A 17448-nucleotide genomic window follows, 5' to 3' on the forward strand; every position below is an offset into this window, starting at 1 on the left:
GAGGGGCAGGGCCCTTCTTCTTGTGACAAGGGCAGTTGCAGCAAGGAATAGTGCATGGTTCATCTTGTGAAGCGGCAGCATTGCTGGTATCATCATCTTCGTCGTCTTTGTTACCCTCGCTCAATTTCTCGTAATGGTTTACCTTGCATTCCAGATCAAAGATCTTTATCTAGAGGTACTCGATGAACTCCTGAACTGAATCAATTGGTGCAAGATCGACCCATCTGGTAAAACCACAGTTTTCTGGAGCATCTGAAGACTGCAAAATAAATTTCATGTAAGGTATCTCAACGAAGATAAAGAAATAAAACAACCGAGTATTACCCATGCGTGTGGGCATTTGAAGAAACGCCGACCGCGATCCATCCCGTCGGTGCACATCTGCACTAAGCAGTCCTCACCATGTCTGCATTTTGGCCACGGTTCTCTACGGTTGTCGTATTGTCGTAGAGGAGTTTCATTTGTAAAATCACTCTTGTGCTGTGGCGGAAACTCAAACACTGGTTCCGGAAAGGAATCAGGTCCAAGAGGCCCCTCCCATATTATGGGGTCTCCCTTTCTTCCCCCTTTTCCTTTCCCAAAACCGTAGTAATTCTTCCTGCTAGACCCACCTCCAGACATTGGGTATACAATGAGCTTTGTTGTTTGAGTGCTGCTGGGAGTTCACAAACTTCGGAGTATTTATAGGCGCACAAAGGTCTGATACCCGGAGTGTGGAGTGTAAATAGACCTGAAAAGCCTACATGACAATACAGTGAAGAGGCTAGCTGACCGAACACTAAAAAGGCTAGATTCAATTATCAAACTGACTACTCGATGCATCTCTGTGCATGCAGAGCATCTAAGTGCATGCAGACTCACAGCACTGCATCGCTGCCGCTCGGTCGATCGTGCCTAGATGCCGCCTTCCCCACTACACGCCACAGACCTTCGCTGTAGAATGACAGTTCCATTGTCCTCGCCCGAGAGACTGCTTTGAATGTGAGCTGGTGTGGTTGCCGTGTTGTCATATCTTTTTGAAATGGTGAAAGGGCACTACTATTGGGCTGTCGTCTTTTGTCACATTTGTCTGGGCAAACAATGCGACATATGCGAAACCCGTGATCGCCGTGCTGAGCAGTGGCAACCTGTGATCTCGTACTCGCAGATAGATACACTATGGTCCCTATTTTGAGCTATACGAGCGTACCACGAAGTTTACTCTGTATGCGGTAGTCGTCATCATCGTCGGCGGGATCTCGGCCGCTAACTCCTCCCACAACTAACTTGTCCTTCATTAAATCACGGAAAAAATTCGCAAGAGATTCCCTTATTTCACGAGCATTATGGAACCCACAAACATAACAAGTTCACATCAATAATATCTATAGAAACAAATGACAAGTAAACTACCACAATCATAAACAATCATAATCCGAACAGTCAAAACAGTCCATAATGCCGCCGGAGAAACAAGTGCAAACAACTAACGACCCCTACCATTCCGACCTCTCTTACGTTGTGCGTGTACGTGATCTGTAGGGTAGCTATGACGTTCCGGTGGCCCCACATTTCTGGCAGGATGGCATAACTGAGCCAGAGGTGTATGCAAGCTGGGATCATTGTCCTGGGCAGGCGTAGCAAACAACCGTGTAAACTCGTCCAAGGAGGCCACGGCGTTGTCTTCAGACCACCCTACAGATCACAAAAAAAAAATTAAGTAACATTCAAAAGGTGAATGCAATTCCGTACAAATTATTGTACGTACCCTGTGTTGGAGGAGGTGGTGGTGGTGGATAGGAAGAAGCTCCTTCATATCCTCCTGGTGACGGCATAGGGTGATACGAAGATGGCCCCGCTCCGGTGAACTGTTGTGATCCTGAGTATAAATAATAACGTATGAGCCTTCGACTATAAAACATAAGCAAATAAAATTATACACCACATATTTACCTAAAGTCCCTCCAGCATGTGGCATAGAGGTAAACTGGGTTCCATGAAATGGAGCCCCTTGCGAGGCACCTGGCCCTCCATAGGGCTGAGAACCGGGGTACCCGTACCCTGTGTGGAGTCGTATTTAAATAATGCATATAAACATACGGATCGGTAAATATCACACCATACCTTCTGCCTGTCGGTGGTATAAGGGAGGCTGCTGCCATGCGGGACCACAAGGAACCGACGTTGACGCTTGCGATGATCCGTAGGAATCCTCGTACTCCGTCCGCGTACCAAAGGCATGAAGCAGACCTCGGGCTCTATCACGTTGAGTGGTCCAGGCCTCGAGTTGTGCCGGCACGCTCATCGTAGACCCGCCATGAATCCTCATTACATTCAGTGAGCAATCTAATTCAAGCAGCCTGCATGCCTCGAACTGCAACAAAAAAACTTAGTATACAAATATTAAAAGATCAAAAATGCCGTCAACATTTACTCACCGCCCCAGCTAATGCCTCATCCCTGTGTCGTGCATAGCGATCCTGCGAAGTCGCAACGAGTCTTCGGTTCGTACCAGGTCAGGTACGCCCGAAACGAAGGCTCAGTGTGTGGACCGGTATCCTCAGCCAACTGCTCGTCTGCATCATCCCACGCAGCCACCCATGGTTGTAATCTAGTGACCCACATTGTCGAGAAAGGATGCCCAGCCCTTGATAAACTGCACGTTAAATAGAAATTAGTTTCACGTTATTAGTACATGGGTGCTCATACATTTTTGTTACCTATGATCGTGGCGCTGAACACGATCCAACGCTGAAGACACAGGGAAAGGCTGGCGTCTACCGAACTGCCTCATGACTCTATCCGGGCAGTGGGCCTCAACTGCAACGTCGTACACCAAAGCTGCAGTAGTCATCCATAGGACCTGGTCCTGTGTGCACACCGAAGATATCCCAAGCGGTGCACGTGCGACTATAGCCGAAGGACTGTGTGGCTCCCACACAATGTCTTCTGGGGTCAATCGATCAAATTCGGCAACAAACTCAGAATAAGACCGCCGGGTCTGTACATGTGCCCATGTTTTTTGCAAAAATAAAAATTATGTGTCCATAAGAAAGGTATTGAGGGAACAATGTATGACCATAGTACGCATAGAATATAAATTTTTATCAGGTCCATACCTGTCGAGAGTACTAGAGAGTCCCCATGGTGGATCTGTCGTCCTCCATGTCACCGTACATATCCGGCGTGTACGGTGACTGGTCAATCATGGGATGACCAATCGCAATCCTCTCGTAAGACCAAAGCTGTAGCAGAATTGGGCACCCCGTTAGGACAACATTCCTATCATTCTCCGTGATGCCTTGCAGAGTCCACGATAAGTGCATGCAAGAGCTGCTGAACCCCAACTATATAAGGGTATGGCATCCTCATCTGCATCGGCGATCTCCTGTGCGTATGGCAGAAGCACCCTATCCACACTGTGCCCGTGTGAGTTGTTGAACAGGAAGTACCCAACTAACCACAGCAATCTAGTCACGCTGTAGTCATCAGCATGGGTTGCCAACAGATCCGGCTGCAATGAAGTACGAACATTGAGAATAAGAAACACATGAGTTATTTCAAAGCCATAAAATACATCAACACATCGTTTTGTACGAAATTGTACTTGAAACTGTAGGAGCCATGACTTGGAAGGGCCTTTCGACTGTGGGTGCTCATTGAAATCTTCAGGATCAATCGTGGTGGCAACACCTGCAAAATGTTCCTCAAGATCCTCCAGCCACGTAGAAGGTACCACACGGGGCCCGACAGCGTCTCCGGTGATAGAAAGACCAAGCAGCATCGCAACGTCCTGCAGGGTCGGTGCCATCTCCCCACAAGGGAGGTGGAACGTGTGTGTCTCAGGTCTCCATCTGTCAACGAGAGCTGAAAGTAGAGACCTGTCTAGCTTCACCAAAGCACTCTCAGCAAGACGAGCCACTGTGAGAAGACCTACCTCGCTCAGCCTGCATCATACAGTGCTCAAATGGTAATACATTATATATTGAAATGTATAACGGATAAAAACAGAAAATATACGACATATCACCTGGGCACCCATCGTGGGTCTACAGCAACCAACTCTGCAGGTGGACGTGGACGCAGCACATTTAGTTCTTGGTGCTGAACCTTCGCAAGGAAGGACCGGTGACCCGAGTCTATTGTTGGGTCCAGCAACGCAGGAGTAACCCCGGCCATACCTACCACGTAAGATCAAAACAATACAATACAATCACACACATCTAAATATTTCTAATATTTCCTTATATTTCCTAAATAATTTATAAGATTTTCTAACCATTAATAATAATTTCTAATATTTTGTAACATTTTAGAAATTTTCTAATATTATCTTGCAATTTTTAAGATTAATTAATTAGATTGCTAATGTACTATATCAACGCTAATCACAACAATTAACTACACCTAAATGTACCACTAATCAGTCCTAATAATAATTAAAATGATTGCTAATCTACTATTTCAACAAAATAGTTTCTATAATTTTTTACAATTTTCTAACATTCTCTACAATTTTCTATAATTTTCTACAATTTTCTAACATTTTCTACAATTTTCTACAATTTTCTAACATTTTCTTGCATTTTCTAATACTTCTCTAACAATTTTCTAGTATTTTCTAATACTAAATCTAACACTTAATATACTATATCAACGCTAATTACTATAAGTAAATGTACCACTAATCACTCCTAACAATAATTGAACTGATTGGTAATCTACTGTTTCAAAAAAATAATTACAACATAATCTATTTATAAAATATAGAAAATTTTAGTTACCTAAAGTCGCCGGCTTGAAAAACCGACAGGGCTTCGCCGCTTTGCCTCTCCCTCCCTCCCTCTCTTTTCTTTTTTTTTTGGATTTTTAGCAAGGCAAATGAGGGGGGAGGGGTAGCCAACACCCTTATATAGGGGTGGGGGGCCGGGCGGCCCGGGAGGCCGGCCGCCCGGCTGCCGGGCGGCCGGTTCCCAAGGACCTGTCCGCAATTTTTTTTCCTCTTTTTTTTGCAGATAAGCCCCTGCCGCCCGGCAGCCGAGCGGCCAGGTCCCGTCCGCCCGGCAGCGGGGCGGCCGGGGTATATTTCTGTAAATTTCCAAATCGAAAATATATTTTTGTAAAAAACAGAAATAAAAAATAAAAAAATAAAAAAACCCGTCATCAGCGCAGCTGCTAACTGGCACAGCTCAACCTGCTCAGATCAGCCTTCAGCGGGTAGGGTGGCCCGCTCGCGCTCCACGCGTCCCAGTAGGAAACGCAGCTCGGCTCGCTAGCCACACAGCCAAGCTCGCTCTCTCTCGGCTCGCCTGCTCGCCTGGGCCTTCGGCCCCAGGGTTAACCGAACCGTCGGTAACCGGTCCGGTTTGACCGGTTACCGGTCAAACCGGTCCGGTCCGGTTCCGGTTTGGGCTGGTACCAAACCGGCCCAAATTCAAAATTTAAATTTGAATTCCAAGAAATGAAAAATTGCCAAAAAAATTCCTAAAAATACTTCAAGGTGCAACAAATCTAATGGTGTCAAATTTTCTCAAAAATTCATTCGTTTAACATACTTTTCGGGCATTTAAAGTTAAAACAAAAAAGAAAAGGAAAAAAATGAGACGGCCCATTAAGGCCCACTTGGTAAACTGGTCAAACCGGCCGGTATACCGGTTACACATGCGATTTTAAATTTGGATTTGAATTCAAACCGGTCAAACCGGCTGGTAAACCGGTCAAACCGACCGGTAAACCGATCTAACCGGTCGGTATACCAGTACGAACCGGTTGAACTGAGTTTTTTGAATTTAAATTTGAATTTGACCGGTTTCTACCGGTAACCGGTGCAACCGGTCCGGTAAACCGGAACCGGAGCCCGGCGGTTACCGGAGACCGGTCGGTTAGGTGAACCCTGTTCGGCCCACGGTGCCTCTCTCCCATGGTCAATCCGGAAACGGCTCACCGTGCTTCTCGGGGTGATAAAATGTGGCCTCACCTCGGGGTTATAAAAGGGTTGATAAAATCTATTTTACTATTTAAGAGTATTAAATAAAATATGTTTATAAATTTTGTTTACTATTTAAGAGTATTAAATAAAATTTGTTTATAATTTTTTTTGACAAATGAGTGTTAATTCACGAGACGAATCTAATGAGCCTAATTAATCCATAATTTGCAACAATGATGCTAGTATAACCATTCGCTAATTATGGATTAATATACCTCATTATATTCGTCTCTCAGTTTAACTCTAGAATTCTACAATTAATTTTATAATAAAACTCTATTTAATATTTTTAAATAACAAGATTCTTTTTGACGTGATAAATTTAATTCCCGAATCCAAACACCACCAAAATGTGGCCGTGTGGCTCACCGCAACCCTAACCCTAACTGCTCTTCTCCTCTCCCGACTCGGCGCCCGGCCGCCGGCAGCGTCATGCCGCGTGCTGGTCCTCCGGTCACCGCGCCATGGCAGGGCGACCTTGAGCCGTGTCGCCTTCTCTTCTTTACCTTTCTCCTTTCCCTCTGCTCGAACCGACCGGCCGGAGGAGGTGGCGGCGCCGCCGCTAGCCCATCGTCCATGCATGTTTTGCGATGGTTTAATTCCAGCGGCTGCGTGCACCATATAGGCTTCGTTTGGCAGTACGTGGGTTCAACCCACGTGAGAACCAATCCAAGGAGGGATTAGGTGGATCCCCTTCACCCACCCAATCCACGTCCACGCAGGGGTTAGATCCTCAGCTACTAATTATTGTTTGGCTAAGCTAGGAGGTAGAGAGGGGAGAAGGAGGAGGCGTACCTGGCCGCGGTCGTCGAAATCGCTGCCAGCAGCAGAGAGGTGGCGGCGATGTCGCTGCGGGACGGGCCGCGTGCGAGGCGATGCATGGGCACGTGAGGAGGCAAGCATCCACGCGTGAGGTGACGATTTTTATCTCCCCGTGGGTTGACAGGTATCGGATCGCGATCCACATCGACCCGTGCTCTACCAGGATTTTTTTTCTATTTTATATTTAAAAATAAAAAAATTAAAATTATATGTCGCTTTTGAAAAATATCAGAAATGGGGGTCTCCCGCCCGCTAGGGGAGCCACAGGCACCCTGTCGCCCACCCAAAGGCGACAGGACCTATCTATAAAAAAATTTACAAATAGGTCCCTAGTGTGCTGGTTGCGAAGGGGGAGGGGCCGGTCCCCCCACAGCGGGCGACAGGCCCCTGTCGCCCGCTGGAGGGGCGACAGCGGGCGACAGGCTCCCCCTCCCCTATAAAACCCCATCAGCCCTCCTCCCCCCTCATTTGAGCCTGAAAAATTCACCGAAAATCCAGAAAAAAGATAGGGGCGAGGAGAAGTGAAGCGGCGAAGCCCTGTCGGATTGCGCACTTGTGATCTGCCGGTAAGTACATTTAACTTATGTATTATTCCATTGCTATTATAGAGTAATTAGATTTAATTAGTGCTATACTAGTCAATTCAACAGTATGACTCGATTGGTATTTGGTGATGTACAGATATGTCGAACAAGATGCAGTTTCAAGTGTTTTTTTGTGACTACAATGTTTTATATGGACCAAATGGAGTAGATCTTTCTACCTTTAAGTGCACATCTAGCGGCATAGATAAACCTCTAGAGAGGAGTTTTGGTTCCATATATAAGTGGCTGCGGCGTGGGTTTCGTGTTGTTTCGGAGACACATTTGATGACCGTCCACGCTCTTGTGAATTGGGAGGTAGAAGGTGAATTATGAGAATTGATGATGATAGACAGCACTGATGACTGGCGGAAGTATATGGAAGCAGCTCTAGAGCATGGGTGGCCTCTGGCCATTCTTGTTCAGATTCGAGAGAAGGCACAACATCAAACTCAATATGGTGAAGATCAAGCAACTCCGAGTACACAACGAGAGGCAAATTATATTGAGCAAGATAATTCAGAAGACATAGCGAACCATAACAACGGACCACAAGGCCTTGCGGACGAGGGAGAGAGGATACATAGCATCATGGACGAGATGGAGGTAGAAGACCAAGCTGCAATGGAGATGGAAGAATATGAGTGCTCATCTGATGACGAGCAGTACTTATTGCCAAAACAGTGGAAGGAGCATGGTTTTGGCAATCCTGTTGCAGAAGATGTAGGACATCAGGAGTGGGAGTACAGAAACAATAAGGTAGTGTAGGGAACTACATATCCTAACATTGAGGCTGTCAAAGATGCTGTGAAACTATGGGCAGTATCTTTGAATAGAGAATTTAGAATCGTGAAGTCAGGCCATAAAGAATATGATGTCAAGTGTGTGAACGATGGCTGCCCATGACGAGTACATGCATTCAAGGGTAGATGGAAGTGGAACTAGAAATGTTCTATTTTGACAGAGCATACATGCTTGATGTCAGAAGTTCAGTAATCGCATCGCAACATATCAACCGATTTTGTTGCAAAGCAAATTTATGGGCTGATTATGGATAACCTCAATTATGAGCCAAAAATGATTGTTCGACATATTGAGCAAACTTGCCAATACACCATCAGTTATTTGAAGGCATGGCGGGCTAAACAAAAGGTGTTCGAGATGAGGTTTGGCACATATGAGGCATCGTATGATAACCTGCCTCGTATGTTATCCCATGTTGCAGCTAAAAATCCTGGAAGCTTTTATGACACATGCCTCATACCAACTATGACTAGGGGACAAAACATTCTACAACGAGCCTTCTTTTGTCTTGGTGCATGTGTTAGAGCATTTCAGTACTATCTTCCGCAGAATTACATTTTTGACTGGAAAATATAAAGGTCAGATACTCACCGCAATCGGGATAGATTACAACAAACAAATAATTCTGCTCGCATTTTCATTTGTTGAGAATGAAAACTCTGACAGTTGGTATTGGTTCCATGAACGAGTGAAGGTTCACGTTGTTGCTGCACATCCAGATGTTTGCCTTATTAGTGATAGGCACGCAGGTCTGCTACAAGCAGTACAGAAATTACAAGCCAGAACTAGGACAACGCCTCCATTGTGGCCTGATGTTCAAAACAGGTGGTGTGTTAGGTATATGGGTGCAAACTTCTATGACCACTTCAAGAACAAGGACCTTATGAACATGTTTAAGCAGTTGTGCACCCAGAATCAACAGAGGAAATTCAATGCTCTATGGCAGATGCTTGATCAGTTGACTGCAGAGCAATTGAAGGCAAGGGCAGCAGGGACCAGCAGCAGTCAGCCTACAAAGGAAAGGCCTTCAATTGAGAAGCCATTTTCACACTGGATTCGAGGTGCACCTAAGGAGAAATGGTCATTCCTTTATGATACCAACAGAATGCGGTACGATATTCAGACAACAAACCATGCAGAGTGTTTCAATATGGTTATGCGTTGTTGTCGTGCCTTCCCTCTTGTGGGAATTGTTGAGTTCATCATGTATGGGTGCATTAAGTATTTCAGTGAGCGGTACATGGCTACTAACTTGAACATGAACAACCCCAAATTCAGTTTTGCAGAAGAGTGATAGAATATATGGAAGAGAAGGTAGCAAAAGCCAAACAACACCGCGTCATATCGACAGGTACAATGGAGCATAGATTTGAGGTTCTACGCAAGGATAGAACTGGTCGTGGCATCCGAAGAGATAGGGTGGTGCAAGAGACTTTGATTAGAGCAAACGACAGTGTGTTCTGCTCCTGCATGAAGCCTAAGTTATTGCATTTGCCATGCTCGCACGTCATTGCGGTATGTGCAGAGGCGGGGTTGCACCCCAGAAGTATTTATTTCACCTTACTTTAGCAAGGAGGCAGCTGTAAGCACCTGGGGACACGAGATATACGGGATTGAAATAGTGGGAACTTTCATTGAGGACAATGAGGTTAAGATGTATGTTCCTGATCGAGCCGCTAAGAAAGGGAAAGGCCGCCGTCGAACACGTCGTATTCGGAATGGTATGGACGAGTCCGAGGCAAGCAAGGCCGAAAAGCGTTGCACCCAATGTGGAGTTTTGGGTCACAACTACAAGAAGTGTCCTCAGAATGCACTTCACGATGCTGCAGAAGCGGGTCCTTCTAGAAATCCCACGGATGGAGCACCTCCTACGTTCAGACCACCATTGCCGAGAGTTGCTCGTGGAAGGCACTCAGTGTCATGATATATCCGACAGCGTAGGAGTGGTTAGATATATCCGATATATGTATCTCTGATGTTTGTTTGTAATGAGATTGTTGTCGACCATTTCTTTGTGCACTTCAAAGTTTAAGTATTTTCCATTACGTACGAATTATCGACATTGAAACTCTGAACTAACAGTTACTTATATTAACAAATAATACAACATTAACAAGAAGGGCTGATGAATTTTATAGGGGAGGGGGAGCCGGTCGCCCGCCGGTGGGGGGGCAGGCCCCCCTGTCGCCCCTCCAGCGGGCGACAAGGGCCTGTCGCCCGCTGGGGGAGGGGGCGATCGCCCCCCCCCCCCTTCGCTACCAGCACATCAGGGACATATAGTTTTACAGATAGGTCCTGTCGTCCCTGGGGGGCGACAGGTCTCTGTCGCCCATACAGGAGGCGACAGTGTGCCTGTCGCCCCCCAGCGGGCGACTGTCCCCCATTTCTGATATTTTTCAAAAGCGACATATAGTTTTGAATTTTTTTATTTTTAAATATAAAATAGAAAAAAAATCCGCTCTGCCAAATGCAATTTTGGGCCGAGCAGGGGAGCTCACTCCGACGTGGGCTGGCTTCCACGGGTGGCGGGGTTTGGGGCCTGATCCACCCCGACCCACGCGTTCCCAAACGAGGCCATAGGGTAGTGACTAGCGAGCCTCATCCAGTGAGCTTCCCCTGGAAAATAGATACTCCTACATACACGATGAGTACACCTTAGCTTCATCAAACACTATATCGTTTTGACACAAGCATAGCACCAACAAAAGGCCTTCACCCCCCTTCAGGACTGGTTCTTGTCATGAGTGTGAATAACATAATTATTTGTTGCAAACAATAATGGACTTCTTCCATGCACACTTTATTTTCTCTATTTAGCCAGCATGGAATTTCGAATAATGTTATAAGCCAGGTAAAATTCATCAAACATTCCTAGCATAGAAAGCAGAACAGGGACATGTGTGATGTCTTACTTTGTGTCGATGTCATGACACTGTCATATCTCCTTTTGTGAGCTCAAAGTCATGGCTAATTTCTAAGTTTCTGTTTCGTTCAGCCTACTTATGATATTCCCAATGTCAGGCCTTTGCGTTCGGTCAGGATGTATACAATCTAATGCTATTTCAATGCATCCCTTCACTTGGCGGCATTGGTATATCAGTGTCATACAGCCCTGTGCTTCCTGTAGCCTCTCTCTCCAGTTTTCTTGCACCTATGTGATCAATCCAAAAAGGAAGTGTCATTTGGTACCAAATGTGTCAGGCACAGAAAGATACTCAGAGTTTATATACATATTCAAGAATCTTGATAGAAGGGGCTTAACTTACATGATGGATAAATTCTTTAGAAGGCATTTCAGCTACCTTTCGGTAGCCTTCGGACCCAGCAATTATCTCTATCATTACAACACCCAAGCTGAATATGTCAAACTTGTTTGAGAAATAGTTACGCTCAATGTGTTCAGGTGGACAATATCTACTGCATGACATTTGTAGATTCAAGAGTGTTAGAAAACACGATTAGTTTTTTTTTGAAAACTGAGGTTAGAGAGGAATTAAGTTACATTGTTCCTAAAGAGTTTGATGTAGCTCGAGTCTGGTTGTCACTGACGTGCTTAGATAAACCAAAATCGGCAAGCTTTGGCGCCATATTCTTGTCCAATAATATATTACCAGGTTTTAGATCTAAATGGTACATAGGAGTTTTCAATCCCTCATGGAGATATTTTAAACCCTCGCAAGTCCCCTTGATAATTTTGTAGCGTGTGTGCCAGTCCATTCCACGGGATTCATCTACAGAACCAAACAGAGCAGGTGGAGAAAATGTAATGATAGGCAACATTGCCTATAATTAATTATATATAGGACTATCACTTACCGTCAAGGTGTCCTTGAAGATTTCCATTGGGCATATACTCAAAGCAGAGTGCTCTATAGATTTTATCAGCAATAACAGATCTACCTTCAAACTCTACACATTCACGCTTTATTTCATAGCAGTAGCCATGTAGCTGTACAATATTAGGGTGGTTGAGCCTCTTAAGGTTCTCGAACTCGTTCAGCCTTCATGAATTCCTCTTCATAGTCAAGTCGTTGCGGCATCAAGTGAAGCAGTTTCACAGCAATCATTTTGCCATCTTGCTCACCCTAATCAACATTTCGCATTGATGGCATTATTGTATTTGCAAAATAGAAGTTCACATCACATGAGTCTGTTTAGTATCCCAAAAATAAATTTTTCTCACCCCAAACATGTTATTTGATGCTATAGTCCATTTATTAATGTACTCACATATCATTTTTCTTCTGATTATCCTTTAGTAATATATTGTGGTATGTTTAGGACAATGTCGACTAGTCTATAAAATCCCTGATGTATTTTTTCTCATACATAATGGTCCCTTATGTAATTGATGGAGAAGAAATCAAGGGTGGATCCAACATGCTCCTGCACGGACAATAGAGCCCTACTAAAGCCCAGTTAATGAAAAAGGGGGAAGAAGAAAAATTGAAAGACGAAGGCAGACAAAGAGAGAGGAAGTAGCAGCGAACAACCCCCCCCCCCCCCCCTCCCTCCTCTAAAGGATGGTGAGGTGAAGTTTTAATAAGCACCAAGAGATCTATGAAATATACACATATCCAATAGATCTACAACTGTTATTATGAAATATACCCATGGGTAATCTATACCCGTCTGTCACACATATGTCCTCATTAATTACTATAGAATATATACATATATCAGATGAATCTATGGTTATTATTAGACTATTGGTTGGTGAAGTGTTGTTTCTATGCTATAATTGTCTGCAGCAGGTATGCATTCGCGTGCGGGTTACCCGGCGGGTATATTTACCCACATGAGTATGGGTACGGGTAAATTCTTTTACCCATGCACGTGTATGAGTATTTTAGTGGGTAAAATTTTGTCTAGCGGATGAGTATAGGATCACAATACCCAACGAGTATATACCCATAGTCATCTCTACTCCTTATTTCCAGTGATGCTAGCTAGATCCACCATGTTGAAGTATATACCCATAGTCAACTCAATATGGTATTCGGGCCAAAGGTCTCGAGTTCAAATCCTGTCGGGCACGATTAAATAAATAATTGCAGCCGACTTTTATTCCACATTGAGGCCTGACGGAGCCTACACGTGAGGGGGGGGGGGCAATTCACTTTATACTTCAACGCACCACTGTAAGGAAGCAGTGCATGGGATAGATTGGAGTTGCGTTGGCACTCGACCTGCCCTGCATGGTTGGGTCATGACCCGCTCTAGGCTCTTGACAGTAATTAGAGATGCAACCATATTTCATTAGTCATGGGAATTAGAATTTTATAGAAAATGCAACTATATATATTTTCAACTTGTCCGTGCACTGTTGGAGAAACGCACATTGGTACCAGCACGTTAGTGCCGGTCAAAACGGAGCCGGCACTAACGTGCATGAACCGTACAAAGCGGGTACGTTAGTGCCGGCTAGAAACTCCAGCCGGCACTAACGTGCCATCCCCCAACGGTCAGCCCGTCTGCCACAACGGTCAAAAGACACGTTAGTGCCGGCTGGTGATTCTAGCCGGCACTAACTTGGTCAATTGCATGTTAGTGCCGGCTGGTAAATCTAGCCGGCACTAAAAGTCCACACTTAGTGCCGGCTAAATCCACTAGCCGGCACTAACTTGCCCCGTATAAGCCAGGCACTCCTTCTTCCCCAGCCCGACCATTTCATTTGGCCGAGCTCCTCCTCTCTCTCATGGCGTGTTAGAGGGGAGGTGCTGTCCATTTTCCCCCAAATTTGTGAGGATTTCACCCATCCAAGTGCACCAAAGGTTAGTAGCTTCTTCCACTCTTCTTTCACGGTATTTATTCTTTGTTTCATGCTTTCTAGATAAAGAAAATAGTGATATTAAGGTTGAGGAAAAATGAGCATAATTTTCCAATTTATTCATTAATTTGAGTAAAATAGAATCGATTTGTTACTTTTTAGAGAAGGTTTTCTAGATAGTTTGACTATGACACATTTAGAGTAATTTTTTTGAATTATTTCACGGGGACATGTGTATATGTTATTATGCAAAATTTTAAGGATTTTAAGGATGAGGAAAAATGAGCATGATTTATTAATTTGTTCATTAATTTGAGCAAGGTAGAATTGATTTGTTGCTTTTTAGAGAATGATTACTATATAGTTTGACTATCACACATTTAGAATGAGTTTTTTTGAATTATTTCATGGTGACATGTCTATATGTTATTGTGCCAAGTTATTTTGTTATTTAGTTTAAATTTACTAGATAGGTGGTCTATGACACATTTACATTTTTTTTAATTACTTCATAGTAACCTGTTTTTAGGGATAATGAGCATGATTTTTTTTAATTTGTACAGATGGACCGGCAATGGATGCACGGAAGCCGGAGCACCTCGGCGTGGATTCAGGGTTTAGATTCTTTTCTCAAAGCGGCAATGGCAAATAGGTCGCCAAAGGGTTTAATGTGTTGTCCATGCAGTGTTTGCGAAAATAAAAAGGAATTCCGAAAAAGAGATACTCTATGGAATCACCTGGCCTTGAATGGTTTCATGAGTAACTATAGTCTTTGGACTAAGCACGGCGAAGTTGGAGTTATGATGGAAGATAATGAAGAAGATGACGATGGTGATAACAATCTTCCAGATTGGGCATGGGTTCATGAAGCAGGTGGCTTTCAAGATGAACCAATGGACGAGGGTGAAGCAAATGTTGCACAAGAGGAGCCACCTGACGAGCTAGGTCAGGCGTTACTTGATGCACAGAAAGACAGTGAGACTGTGAAGGAGGCATTAAAGTTCGAGAAGATGTTGGAGGATCACAAAAGGCCGTTGTTCCCTAATTGCAAACCGGAGCAAAAGAAGTTGGGTACCACGCTGGAGATGCTGAAATGGAAGGCAACTAATGGTGTAACCGATAAGGGATTTGGTGAGCTATTAAAGATTGTAAAGAACATACTTCCTGAGGGTAATGAACTGCCGTCAACAACATACGAAGCTAAAAAGATGGTTTGCCCTCTTGGATTGGACGTGCAGAAGATTCACGCATGTCCTAACGACTGCATCCTGTATCGCGGTGAATACGAGAACTTGGAAGCTTGTCCTGTTTGCAACGCATTGCGGTATAAGATTAGGCGAGATGATCCAGGTGATGTTGATGGGCAGCCGGTAAAGAAGAGAGTTCCCGCAAAGTTGGTGTGGTACTTCCCTATAATACCACGTCTGAAGCGCTTTTTCAAAAACAAGGATAACGCTAAGTTGATGCGGTGGCACAAAGAAGACCGTAAGGAGGATCACATGATCAGACACCCAGCAGATGGGTCCCAGTGGAGAAATCTTAACCGAGAGTATCCTCAATTTGACAACGACCCAAGAAATATAAGATTTGCTCTAAGTACTGATGGAATGAATCCGTACGGTGAGTTTGGCAGCGCTCATAGTACATGGCCTGTGACCCTATGTATGTTCAACCTTCCTCCTTGGTTGTGCCTGAAGCGTAAGTTCATCATGATGCCGGTGCTTATAGAAGGGCCAAAAGAACCTGGCAACGACATTGATGTGTTCCTACAACCCTTGATGGATGATCTATTACTACTCTGGAAAGAAGAAGGTGTACGTGTGTGGGATGAGTATAAACAGGAGTCCTTCAACCTCCGAGCTTTGCTTTTTGTATGCATCAATGATTGGCCTGCACTTGCAAAACTTTCGGGACAGTCGAACATGGGATACATGGCCTGCACCCACTGTTATGATGAGACCGATAGCATTTATTTGAAACACTGTAAGAAGTGCGTATACATGGGCCATCGTCGATTTCTTCCAACCGATCACCCCCTAAGAACCGAAGGGAAGCATTTCAAAGGAGAGCCCGAAACTCGTCCTAAGCCTCTATTTCGTAATGGAAAGCGTGTGTTCTCGATGATCAAGGATGTGAAGGTAGTATTTGGAAAGGGTCCCGGTAGGCAACCTGTTCCCAAGGATGACCAGGGACATGTTCCAATGTGGAAGAAGAAGTCTATATTGTGGAACCTACCTTATTGGCAAGTCTTACAGGTTCGCAACGCAATTGATGTGATGCATCTGTCGAAGAATCTTTGCGTAAACCTACTAGGATTCCTGGGAGTGTATGGTAAGTCAAAAGACACATTGGAAGCAAGGCGCGACATGCAACAGCTAGCTGGACGAAAAGGCTTGCAACCCGAAAAGAGAGACAAAGGATGCCACTATTTAAAACCTGCCAGCTATAATCTGAGCAAAGAGGAGAAGGAAAGTATGTTCGATTGCTTGAACAGTATCAAGGTCCCGTCTGGGTACTCCTCAAATATACAGGGCATAATAAATGTGAAAGAGAAGAAAATCCAAAACTTGAAGTCACATGACTGCCACGTCCTGATGACACAACTACTTCCGGTTATACTGAGGGGTGTTCTACCGGAAAATGTGAGATTGGCAGTTGTAAAGCTTTGTGCGTTCATGAATGAAATTTCGCAAAAAGCAATTAATCCAAATAATCTAATAAAGCTGCAGAAAGACATTGTCGAATGTCTTGTCAGCTTCGAGATGGTCTTCCCACCTTCTTTCTTCAATATTATGACACACCTTCTAGTTCATATTGTGACAGAAATAACTATCCTGGGTCCTGTTTTTCTACACAATATGTTCCCTTTCGAGAGGTTCATGGCCGTATTGAAGAAGTACGTGCGCAAACGTTCTCGCCCAGAAGGATGCATTGCTAAGGGCTATGGAACAGAGGAGGTCATTGAGTTTTGCGTTGACTATCTTCCTGATCTCAATCCGATTGGGCTCCCCGTGTCACACCATGAGGGGCGACTAAAGGGAAAAGGCACACTAGGAAAGAAATGTAATATGAACATCTCTTGTAGTGAATTCAGCCAAGCAAACTTCACGGTTCTTCAGAATTCATCCAAGGTGGCTCCCTATATTGATGAGCACATGAATATTATACGGTCCGAAAATCCACAGAAGAATTTTGCTTGGATTACACGCCAACATATAAAAACTTTTGACGGCTGGTTCAGACGAAAATTATTGGGCAACAACACAGTTGATCAAGAACTTCAATGGCTGGCCAGGGGACCATCAATAACCGTCCAGCAATACCAAGGGTACGAAATCAATGGGTATACATTTTACACGAGAGCTCAAGATAAAAAAAGCACCAACCAAAACAGTGGTGTCCGTATGTGTATAGTAAACAGTAATGGAGAAAAAAACAACTACTATGGTGTCATAGAGGAGATATGGGAACTTGAATATGGACCCATAGTTGTCCCTCTGTTT

General features: G+C 44.4%; 3 long non-coding RNA genes across 3 annotated transcripts; all 3 read right to left on the reverse strand.

Annotated features, from left to right (window-relative positions):
* Nucleotides 1-1341: 1341 nt before the first annotated feature.
* Nucleotides 1342-1804, reverse strand: LOC120672531. Its single transcript, XR_005674196.1, has 2 exons — nucleotides 1748-1804; nucleotides 1342-1674 (listed from the first exon to the last, which is right to left on the reverse strand). It is a non-coding gene; the product is annotated as an uncharacterized LOC120672531 (long non-coding RNA).
* A 178-nt stretch (nucleotides 1805-1982) lies between these two features.
* LOC120676076 lies at nucleotides 1983-2474 on the reverse strand. The gene is made up of 3 exons (XR_005675643.1): nucleotides 2418-2474; nucleotides 2104-2353; nucleotides 1983-2040 (listed from the first exon to the last, which is right to left on the reverse strand). It is a non-coding gene; the product is annotated as an uncharacterized LOC120676076 (long non-coding RNA).
* Nucleotides 2475-11372: 8898 nt separating this feature from the next.
* On the reverse strand, nucleotides 11373-12659 carry LOC120676352. The gene is made up of 2 exons (XR_005675789.1): nucleotides 11992-12659; nucleotides 11373-11906 (listed from the first exon to the last, which is right to left on the reverse strand). It is a non-coding gene; the product is annotated as an uncharacterized LOC120676352 (long non-coding RNA).
* Nucleotides 12660-17448: the final 4789 nt, after the last annotated feature.

This window comes from Panicum virgatum, chromosome 5N (genome assembly GCF_016808335.1).
Source record: "Panicum virgatum strain AP13 chromosome 5N, P.virgatum_v5, whole genome shotgun sequence".
Classification (NCBI taxonomy): domain Eukaryota; kingdom Viridiplantae; phylum Streptophyta; class Magnoliopsida; order Poales; family Poaceae; genus Panicum; species Panicum virgatum.